The sequence below is a fragment of the Gavialis gangeticus genome, unplaced genomic scaffold (genome assembly GCF_001723915.1).
Source record: "Gavialis gangeticus isolate Ggan-Ray unplaced genomic scaffold, GavGan_comp1, whole genome shotgun sequence".
In the NCBI taxonomy this organism is placed as follows: Eukaryota; Metazoa; Chordata; order Crocodylia; family Gavialidae; genus Gavialis; species Gavialis gangeticus.
In genome coordinates, this window is record NW_017729032.1 from 38622733 (window position 1) to 38633822 (window position 11090).

The 11090-nt window shown below is 48.7% G+C and overlaps 1 long non-coding RNA gene across 1 annotated transcript in view; it reads left to right on the top strand.

Moving 5' to 3' along the window:
* The window catches only part of LOC109303329, a 20347-nt gene that overhangs the window by 2342 nt on the left and 6915 nt on the right, over positions 1 to 11090 (top strand). Inside the window, exons 2-3 of the long non-coding RNA XR_002099057.1 lie at positions 3490 to 3505; positions 8823 to 8826. This is a non-coding gene — a long non-coding RNA (uncharacterized LOC109303329). The remainder of the gene's footprint in view (positions 1 to 3489; positions 3506 to 8822; positions 8827 to 11090) is intronic.

The window sequence follows — 11090 nt, forward strand, 5'->3', positions numbered from 1 at the left end:
AGGGCAGGGGGTCAGACTTAGTGATCTACTTAGGTTCCTTCCGACTCTACATCTATGAAACTATGATTTAATAGCAGCCTTCAAGTACCTGAAGAGGGTTTCAGAAGAGGATGGAGCTAGATTGTTCTTAGTGGTGGCAGATGACAAAACAAGGAGCAATGGTCTCAAGTTGCAGCAAGGGAAGTTTAGGTTAGATATTAGTAAGAATTTTCTCACTAGGACAGTAGAAAAACACTGGAACAGGTTACCCAGAGTAACCCAGAGTGGTGGTGTGATCTCCGTTGCTGGAGGTTTTCAAGACCTGGCTAGACAAAGCCTTGGCTGGGATGATCTAGTTGGAGCTGTTCCTGCTTTGAGCAGGAGGTCATTTAGGCCCAACCCCCTGAGGTCCCTTCCAACCCTAATTTCCTATGATTTTATGAATAGGTAGCTCTCCAACTGAGGCCAGCTGCCTGACATGACCCCCAGGCGTCAGCGAGGGCTGTGGGTTTTTGGTCCTTGAAAGACAGCCTTGGGGGCCATGTGGGAGGGCCAGCAGTCTTTTGTGCCCACTGCAGCAATGCTTTTTGGTGTGCAGTTCCTCTCAGATGGACATTGGGTCAAGGATCATGCAGCTGTCTAGCTCCTACATGGAGAAATCCCTGATCTTGACTCCAGATTCCTGAAAGTTTAGTGCCAGGTCAAAAGCCCCATATGCCATGCCTCCCCTCCAAAAGGTTTCATTTTTGTTGAATTCAGGCCCAGCAGCATTCCCCTTGACTCCAAACCGCCTTCCAGGTTATGTCACCCCCTACTCCACCCTTGCCCCCTTCCCTGCCAGCACCAAAGGTTTGCTGTTTTGTGTTTATTGGGAGGAAGGACTAAGTGGAGACACAAACTATGTTCAGGAGGGTTTTTTTTTATTAAACACAGGAAACGTTTGGCAACCACAACATTTTAAACTGAAGCATGTCTCTTCTTTATGCCATGTTCCCCTGTGTGTGCCCCCAGTGTGTGCCCCTGGGGGAGGTTGGGGAGGGACTGAAGAAGGGGGACAGTGCCTGGACAGCCTGGATTGTGGGCAGCAGGGCCAGTGACACAGGGCTAGAGGCACCCATGGCAAGAGACCCATGGCCCAGTGCCAGGGCATGGGCAATCCAAGCTCTCTGGTCTTACTCATTTGGCAAGGGCTCCCAGTCTACACAGATAAGGAGGCAGTTGGCCAGGGCTTCACAGATCTGGACAGCCTGCCACTCTGCAGGGCCAGAGCCACACTTGTCAATGCGGGGCTCACCCTATTCCTCATCCCTGCTCCACATGTGCTGGTAGTGTCAAGTCTGGTCCATAGCTGAAGTTCTCCTTCCAGCAGTCCACCTGTGCCCCAGAGGGCCTCATGAGCCAGAACAGGAAGGGGTAGGCCTGGGCCCTGATGAGGATTGGAGGGTGATGATGACATTGCTACTGATGAAACTGGGGACTCTGGAAACATAGCATACACTCTCCATCTCCCCAGGTAACGGGGAGTTACACAAGAGGTGGGCATTGTCCTCATTGGCTGTGTGAAAGTCAGTGGCCCAGTTGTATCCCAAGCACCTGGGTTCTATGTGTGAGTGCGCCTGCATGTGTGTGTGTGAGTGTCTAGGGGACCTGAGTTTTGTTTGTGCGGGGGGGGCACACACATGCACTCAATCCCACATGCAGAAGCCAGGCATCCTGAATATCCCCACACACATATACACACAAAACCCAGGCATCTGGAACACATACTGTGCATACATGTGCACTAACACATGCACACACACACACACACACACACACAGAGAACCCAGATGTCTGTGGCATGTGTGCGCATGTGCGCGTGCGCACACACACACACACACACACAGAGAACCCAGATGTCTGTGGCATGTGTGCGCATGTGCGCGTGCGCACACACACACACACACACACAGAGAACCCAGATGTCTGTGGCATGTGTGCGCATGTGCGCGTGCGCACACACACACACACACACACAGAGAACCCAGATGTCTGTGGCATGTGTGCGCATGTGCGCGTGCGCACACACACACACACACACACACACACACAGCACCCAGGCATCCAACACACACTTGGCAGGTGCCGGGCATGCTGAGCCATGTGTAGGATGGCCAGCTGATGGCTCATGGCCATGGTGAGCCATGGCTACATCAAATCCAGATGGGTGGCCACCAGCCAGTCAGGGGTGGCTTAGCTATCTGGCTTAGCTTGGGAAGCTGGCAGCCTGGGGAGTTTACAGGGTACGTTGGGAGGCATGCAAGCTCCCACTCCTGCTGTGCTTGGGCTGTGCCAGCAGGCTCTGAGCTCACCCCGTCAACACAAGGGCTAACATGTTCTGTTTCCTCCGGACCTAAATGGGGTCTCTTAAGCTCAAAAGTTAGAGTGCTTCCACCATGGGCTTCTTGAATGCCTGTACTTAGCCTGGGTGCCCAACTTGAGACACCGGCCCCCCCATGCTAGCTCTCAAGTACAAATAAAATAATGATAGTTGTAGTCTAAATGAATAAAGTATTATAAAATGCTTAGGTTATCTGAAAAATTAAGGCACAGACTTCTCATATTAGGCACTTAAAATCAGTGTGTTTTTCTGACATATATGTCTGTGTACCTCAGTTACCCATCTGTAAAATAGGAATAATAATATAACCATACCTCAGTAGGGTGCTGTAAAGATAGATTTACTAATGTTGTGAAAGCATACGCTTTGGTGAGAAACACCATAGGGAGTTCATGAGGAAGTTAATTATTAGGTGCTAGGAACAGAGCACAGTAGGGTGTACTAAATAACACGAGTTACATACTTGACAATGAAAATAAAGTATTGGACAGCTGTTGAGTCAGTGAGTACCATCCATCTTATGTACTAAATGAAGGAAGGGTATGTAGGAGGGACCCCTAACCCCTGCTATTTAGTGGGCACATCTACACGTGCCTTAATGCACCTTTTCTAGTGTGCATTAAATTTAGTACCTCCATGTGAGGTACTAACTTAATGTGACTTAGGGTGTGCTAATGCACAGTAGTACATTTGCATGCATTTTTAGTGATGCTAATGTGCAGTAGACAGTGCAATGTCACAGTTTTTTACATGATGCCTTAATGGTCAGTAAAATAGTCTATTGCACATTAAAGCACACATGTTGACTTGCCCAGTGTGTAGGAAACCAGCATTGCAGGGCTGCAATTAGATAGGTGGCCAGGCAAGGGCCAGCTGCCAAATCACAGACAGCCAAAGAAAACCACACGGGGTTAAAGTGCAGCAGGGGAGAGAGCAATAGGTTCAGCTCAGGGCTTGTTAAAACAGCTAAGGGCAGGCTGAGAACCCCATTAATTAGAAGCCCCTGGCCCCCAAAGGGGGTTTATTGTAGCTGGCATAGAGAACTGAAGGACTGGGTGTGGCTGATAGGGGTAGTAAGGTGGCCACAGAAGTGCCAGAAGGGCGCACAGCAAAAGCCCAGGAAGGGTCAGGGACCCCAGGGAGCTGGTGCATAGAAAGCAGGCAGCCTTGCCTGGGTTGGAGGATGCCAGGGAGCTGGGACAAACAGAGTGTAACCTAACCTGGGTTGGTGATCTGGAGAACAAGATGCTGAGGCTGAGTTGGACCAGAACAAGTGGGCCATGGCTTGAAGCCACATAGCTAGAATAATAGTGGGCTAAAGTCAAGACAGCTGAGGGCCTACACAGCAAGGCAGATGTCAGCAGAGTAACACCTGCAACACATGGGTGTGGTGATAGAGGAGAACAAAAGCCATCATTTCAGCCCTTAAGGCAATTGGGGTCAGAGGGATCTGGTCAGAGCCCTAGAGAGTGACTGGTAGTTGGCAGGGATTTGAGCTCCAGGGCAAGACTGAGGTGGCAGGGGTCAGAACCCCAAATTAAGCAGACCAAGTGTAGCCTAAGGAGGATAGAGTACAGGAAGAGCACCCAGAGTTCATAAGTCCCTGAGCTTACTCCTACTGGCCTGGGCTAATGAAGGGGCTCATATTTTTCCATCAAGGCCTAGCACCAGGATGAAACCCTGAGAGGATGGAGAGAGGCATGATTTAGGTGCTCAGTAGGTTCCTTGGGAGGATTCTGTTTTTCTAAAGAAGTGGAATGGAAAGGATTATGGGCTGAGGGTACAGTAGGCGGCAGCAGAAGATAAAAAGGGAGTGGCAGAGTTTTGAGGGTCTTTGAAGATTGATAAAGACAAGGAGTTTGAACTGGATTCATCAGTAAAGAGGGAGCTGATGGAGGGATTTAAAAAGGGGCTGGTCAGAGCAATAAGCAATGAAGCTGAGTTTAGAAATACATTCTCTATGAACTGGAGTCCAGTAGCATTGGTTTGAGGAGGGTACTGAGAAGGAGGTTACAAAGTCACAATTATCAGAGTAAGTGGTGAAAAACCTGAACAAGAACCTTAGCTTTCTGGACCCAAAAGCAAGGTCATAATTTTGTTGGGTTTTTTTTAAATTTTATTATCAAGAAGTGGCAAAATTTGGAAGGTTAGAGCTTTATGGGTTTCTCATAAAGAAAATAATGTGCTCCTTGGGGAGTATTATGTAGCAAATGGAAATTCTCACTAGATTGATTTTTCCAAATGGCTTTCTAGCACAGCTTCAGTAAGACAGCAGGAGTTGATTGAAGCCAATCTGAAGATTACAAAATGGCTCTCTTTTGATAAAGAAAAAATATTTTTTAAAAAGGTGATTTTTCTTTTTTTAACTATTTAAACACTATCAAAACAATTATCAAAACCGTTCTCAGTAAAGGAACTGTCTGATAACTTTTCAGAACTATTTGTGATATTTTTAATTAAAAAATTGATAATTTTTCCTATGAAAATGCTCATGAAGAATTTTGAAAAAACAGGTCTTTCTCAAGCCCTGCAGAATGGAAATAAGTTAAACATTTCAATATTTTTAAAGGTTTTTCTTTTGCCACTCCAAATGTTGTTGACAGTTGGCACTTGTACAACAAAAACACCATGTTTTGAACCTGATTAACAAATGGTCAAACCCTTCAATCAACTCCTGCTGTTCTGTGTGTGTGTGTGGGGGGGTTGTTTATTTGTTTTTTCCCCCTTGCACACCTTGTTGCATCTTTCCATCTCTGTGCTCAATCTTATCCAGCTGGCTTTTCTTCAAGTTCTTCTGTATGGTAGGCAATGGGGAAGTCAAGAGAAAACACAGTCTAGACTTAAGAAAAAGAAACATATTTGAAGTTACCTCTATACACATGTACATTTCATGTGCATTAGCTCAATTTAAGATGCACATGCATGCCCTTAAAGTGCCTTAAAATTGGCAATTTTAAGCTATTCATGCCTAAATTTGATACCTGTGTGGCAGGCATGCTGGTAGGAGCCTGGCTTGCTGGCTTGAAAGGGCTTCAAGCCATTGGTGGGACATTCCCACCAATCAGGTGGTGGGGGGGGACAGACTGCCCCACCCCTGCTCAGGGCAAGGCAAAGAGCCTGGACCTGGGTGAGGGCTATACTTCCCCTCACCCTAATTGGTCCTCTTGCAATCAGGGGATGGAGCCTCTGGAGGGTATAAAAGAACAGCGTGTCTGGCACAAGGACACTGCTTCGAGGGACGTAGAAGAGAGCAGGACTAAAAGGAGCTAGGAAATGCTGCCCAGCAGGGCGGAGCAGTAGCCTTGAAGAACCTGAAGACCTCCTCACCGGATGGGAGTGGCAAGTGATGCGGCCTACGGTCGCACTGCTGAGAAGCGACAGTGGTGTACAGTTTGGTACACGGAGTCAGACCCTGGGAGCTGTATGAGGCAGCTTGGGTCTGCACCCCTGGTATGTGGCCAGAGGCGCAGAGTACAAGCAGTGCACAGAGTGAAGACCCGGGGAGCCACATGAGGCAGCTCGGGTCCACAACCCCTGGCATGAGGCCAGGGGCTCAGTGCAGGTGGCAGTGCACAGTGGGTCCAAGAGGGACCAGAACCCTGGGAGCTGCACGATGCAGCTCGGGTCCCCAACCCCTGGTAAGTGGCCAGGATCTTGGTGCACAGACGGTGCACGGTGCGGTCCAAGTGGGACTGAGGCCCTGGAGCTGTATGATGTGGCTTGGGTCTCCAACCCCTGGCATGAGGCCAGGAAGACTCGGTGCAGCTAGTGTTGCATGGAGGGTCCAGGAGCAGACCCAGGCCCCAGGAGCAGCATGGGGTGGCTGGGGTCTACAACCCTCCCCTCCGCCCCCAGCATGAGGCCAGGCCTTTAAAGCTGAAGCCTTACATGGGGGACTCTGGTCAAAAATGAGACCTTGGAACCCTGCAAGGCAGCTCGGGGCCCCAACCCTGAGCAGAAGAGTAAAGCCCTCAGTGCGTACCATGATGCACAGGGCCACCTCTAGCCAGCGGGTCCAGAGGGAGCCAAAGACAGCTGGAGCCTCAGCAGGACAGGTGGCAACTCCCGGGAGAGAGATGAGGACCCTCTACCTGGCTCCCTGGAGTCGTGAGTTCCCGGGAAAGGGGATTCCCACAGGGGAGGGGAAAGTTACCTGGGTCGGTGCAGCTGACTACTGGAGGGGAAGCCCAGAAAGAGAGGGCTCCCTGGGTTTGAAGGTTTTGTTTTGGGGAATGCATTTTGTTGGGCTGAGGGAAACTGGAAGAGCACTGGGAAATTCTTCCCCTCGCTCTCCTACCTTCTGTCACTGAAGTGCAGCCACTACTCCTGGACAGTCTAGGTGGTGGTGTTCTTTAAACAGTCAATTTATAATTAAGGTTCTTGTGCCTTATATTTTGGAGGTAGCATCTTATATTTTGTGAACTGTATTTTATTATACATAAGTTTGAACTTTAATCGAGTTTAAAATTGTATGACCTTTACTGAAATCTGTGTTGGGTGGTACAAGACTGAATGGACATTATCCATAGTTTGTTATTGTGCATATGTCTTGTGTATTTTATAATTGTCAGTTTGTAGTTAATAGAGTTTGGAGTATATGATGTTAATTGAAGCCCTGCTAGGACCCTCCCCTATTACTTATCTGGTATTTAGCAGTAGCATATTTGTATCTTTAGGGGTGATTGACAAATATCTATAGATATAGCTATATAGATGTGTATATATAGCTGTATAGCTATATAGGTGTATAGATAGATATCTATCTATCTATCTATAGAATAAGGTTTAAAGTTTAATAGTATATGTAAATGTATGTATTTCTGTTTATGTTTCTATTTAACTTTTAATGTAAATAAATTTGTACATAGTTAAGTTTATAAAGTGTCCTGGTTTGGCTATCTATAGGGAAAGGAGGGAAACTGCATATAGCCATCAGTTGTCCCCCCACAGCACACCAGCCCTGTTGACATTTCTCTTCAATTGGAGAAGGGAGTACATACCTATGTACACCTGGGTTACACCTGCATAAAGCAAGTATCAAATTAGTTAAAGTGCATTGATGCACATATAGATTTGTTAATGCACATTAACGGAGGGACTTTAGTGCTGGGTCTGCCCAGCCACTAGGGGGCCAACTAAAGCCCATCTCCAGGGCTCCTGGCTGGCTGCCTCTCCTCCTCCGTGGCTGGAGTGCTCTGTGGCAATCCCTAGCTGCAGGCTAAAAGCCTTCAGCCATTGTGTGCCTTGTCTGCAGGAGCCTACCAGGCCCTGTGGAGGTGCGATCTGCAGCAGCCCACCAGGCCTCATGTTCCCCCCTGGATAGGACCCAGGCAGCCTCTGCCTGTCTTGTCCCCTATCTGGAGCTGCTCCTTGGCCACAGGTGAGTGTTGCAAAGGGCTGCAGCCTGTTACATCACTTGCTCAGCCCTGAGATTCCCTCCAGGGATACTGGCCCTGCTATCTATGGTAGCAGGGCCAGTGCCTGCTCCCTGCTGCTCCTCACCCCCAGTTCTGTCTCTTTGCCGGCACTGTGGTGAAGTGCCTCTGAAGTCCCTGCCTGTGCCTCTGTCCTGGGTGCTGCTGTCAGCCCTCCAAGGCTGGCATCACAGGGTCAACTGTGAGGGGGCCCAGAGAGCCAGCAGCCTCCAACTGGACCTGGGAGGAGGTGCGCAACCTCAGGGCACTCTGGGGCAGGGCTGATGTCTAGAGGCAGTTTGAATGGGGTCGGCACTTGAACACCTACGTTTATGAGGCCATATCCAGTGGGATGCATGTGCACAAGGCCACTCCTGGATAGCAAGGCAGTGCTACATGAAGGCCAAGGTTTTGCGGGCACAGTGGGTGGCCATTAGAGGTGTGCAAAATGGACCGTATTCAATTCGGATTCAGACCAAATCGGAGACAGTGATTTGATTCGTTGATTTGGATGACTGTCTTGATTCAATTTGGCCAAATCCAAAGATTTAATGCTGCTTTGGAGAATTAGCAATTCGGCCATAGGCATAGCGTTAAACGTTTTTTCTACATACCTTGAGGTACCAGGCACAGCTTGTGAAAGCGATGGTGGGATGGATGGAGCATTCCACAGGAGGGGGGGGGGGCTCCCCGTGTGCTTGGCGAACCCAGAAGTGGAGTGGAAGTACTTGTGGTTCACTTCCGGGTCCACTGCCAAGCATGAAGGGTACCCCCTCCCTGCGCCCCTCCCAGCTCAGTGATCAGCCGTGGGAGAACCCCAGGTGCCCCCCCCCGACCCAGGAGGCACCAGTCACTAAGCTGGGGGGGTGCCCTGGGTGATCCCTGGTGGACCCGGAAGTGAACCAGAAGTGCTTCTGGTCCACTTCCAGGTCTGCTGCCAAGTGCACTGGGAACCCGCCCGTGCTCCTGTGGGACGCTCCATGTGCCACACCATCTCAGCATTCATGAGCCACTTGGTACCTTGAGGTATGCAGAAAAAACATTTAAAGCTGTGTCTATGTCTGAATCATCGAATCTCTCCAAATTGATTTGGAGGGTTCCAATTCAATTCAGAGAGATTAAAGGGTCTTCTGATTCGATTTGGAGATTTGGCCACCGAATTGGGCTGAATCTCTGCTGAATCAAATCAGCAACCAAAGCTTCACACAGACCTAGTGGCCATGACTTAGTTCAATCATCGGTCTGGTCATGCCCAAAAAGACCATACCCTTCATGTGGGAGCTGACCCGTATTTTGGTGCCCCAGGAAACAGGCCGTACCCCTGCAAGTTCCACCAGCAGGGGTGACCTGCCCTTGCTCACACCTCGCCCTGACGCCTCCAGTGATGCATCACTGGAGGAGGGGACCTTGGGCCTGCCCGGCTGAAAGGAGCAGCCAGCCATTCCACAGCCAGCTCCTCCCTGGGGGAGGGCCCTTGCCGGGCACCGGCTTGCTGCATACTGCAGGCTGTGGACACTGGGTGCAACTGGATGCCATCGCTGATGGGGAGCCCTGTGTCGAGCCACCAGCCCTGCCAGCCCCAGACACGTGTTTAAGTCCTGCACTGGGGGAGGGCCCTTCCAGTCCCTGAAGCCAACACCCAGTGACCCACTAGCCCCAGGGGAGCAAGCAGGGCTGGGGAGCCTTGGCTGGCAGTCGCCTGGGCCCAGCTCCCCCACAAACAGCTTACCATGGTCCCTGGGTACACGCACACAGCCAACCTCTGATCTGAGGCCAGGCAGCACAGGGCCCCTGGTGCACAGCGTCTTATCTCAGAAATGTTGTAAACTCTTACAAAAGTCTTCTGTCACATGAAAACTACAAACACTGTACATTACTTCATTCTGAATCAGTTTAGTCCCAGGTAGTATTTAAGAGAAGATGAAAACAAAGGGTGCAAGAGGAGGGGGAAAATATGAGATGTGGGTTGGCATGTAGCTATGGAGAGTACTGAAATCTAGGTATAGGAGTTTGAAACAATCAATTTAGAGACAAAATCAGATTAAACCATAGGTAAAGGGATAGAAGGAAGGAAGAGTGACATCAGTGGTGTGCAAAAAAGGATTAAAATTTTAGCTTCCATGTTTTAGATAGACTGAAAAGAGGAGAACAGAGAGACAGGGAAGCGAAAGAAGAAGAAACAATAACCAAGCAAAGTGAAGACTGAGCAAGTACCAGAATTTCAGTTCTTAGGAGTGAAAATACAGTACAAGTATATATCTTATTATGACTATTTTATTGTAGTACTATCTAGTAATGCCATTTAGAATAGCAGTCATGTTGTCAATACAGGGAGCATTTACATGAGATGCTAGGTTGCCGTAGTGATGAGCTATGGTGGCATAGCATTGGTGGGCACAAACCATGTTGCTGATGCTACGTCACGGTAAAGACAAGCTATGTTGCTGTAGATTGTCGCTACGGTGACATAGCATCTAAAAATAACTGTGCATTGCTGGGACTGTACAGTTCCAGCAGGTACTGCACGATCAGGGGCACATGTAGACGCACCAACAGAGAGCTAAAGAACTGTGCCCAGCCCAGCTACATAACTGGGTTAATCAGTAAAAGTTAACTGGACAATTTGTATATCTAAATGTTCATGTCAGGGGTTTGATCACAAAATAGAGAAATCTGAACTAGTGATGCAGAGTATAAGACTGGATATTACAGGAGTAACAAAAACAGTGAAAAGACAATTATGACTGAAACATGGGTGTTGTTCTAAGATATACATTTTGTTCAGGAAAGTTAGAAATAAAGGTAAAGGTAGTGGAATTTCAGTATATGTTCATGATGTACTGGTAACAGTCTAAATAAATAAGAGAGAGGATGGATAAAATGTAGCCTGTTTGGATGAAAAATATTTAGGGAAGGATGGTAACAGAAGTTTCACTGGACTAATGGGAAACCAGTGCTGGAAGAGACCTCAAATCCCTTGCTTAAAGTGGGATTATCTCTGGATAACTCACCCCAAATCAACAGCTGTCTACCTTGCACTTTAAAGCTTACAGTAACAAAGATTCTACTTCTCAAGGTATTTTTTTCCATTGCTAAACCACCTGTTGCAACCAGGCCATGGATTGTCAGCATGTTTGGCAGCAAACCCAGAAGCGGACTCGAAGTACTTCTGGTCCACTTCCAGGTCTGCCAGGGAGCATGCAGTGGGGCCCCCTCATGCCCTCCCAGCTCAGCGACTGGTCCCTCCTGGTTCTGGGGGAGACAATGACAATGCAAGAGTAAGTCCACCTCCTACAATTCACATGTTGCTCAGGGTC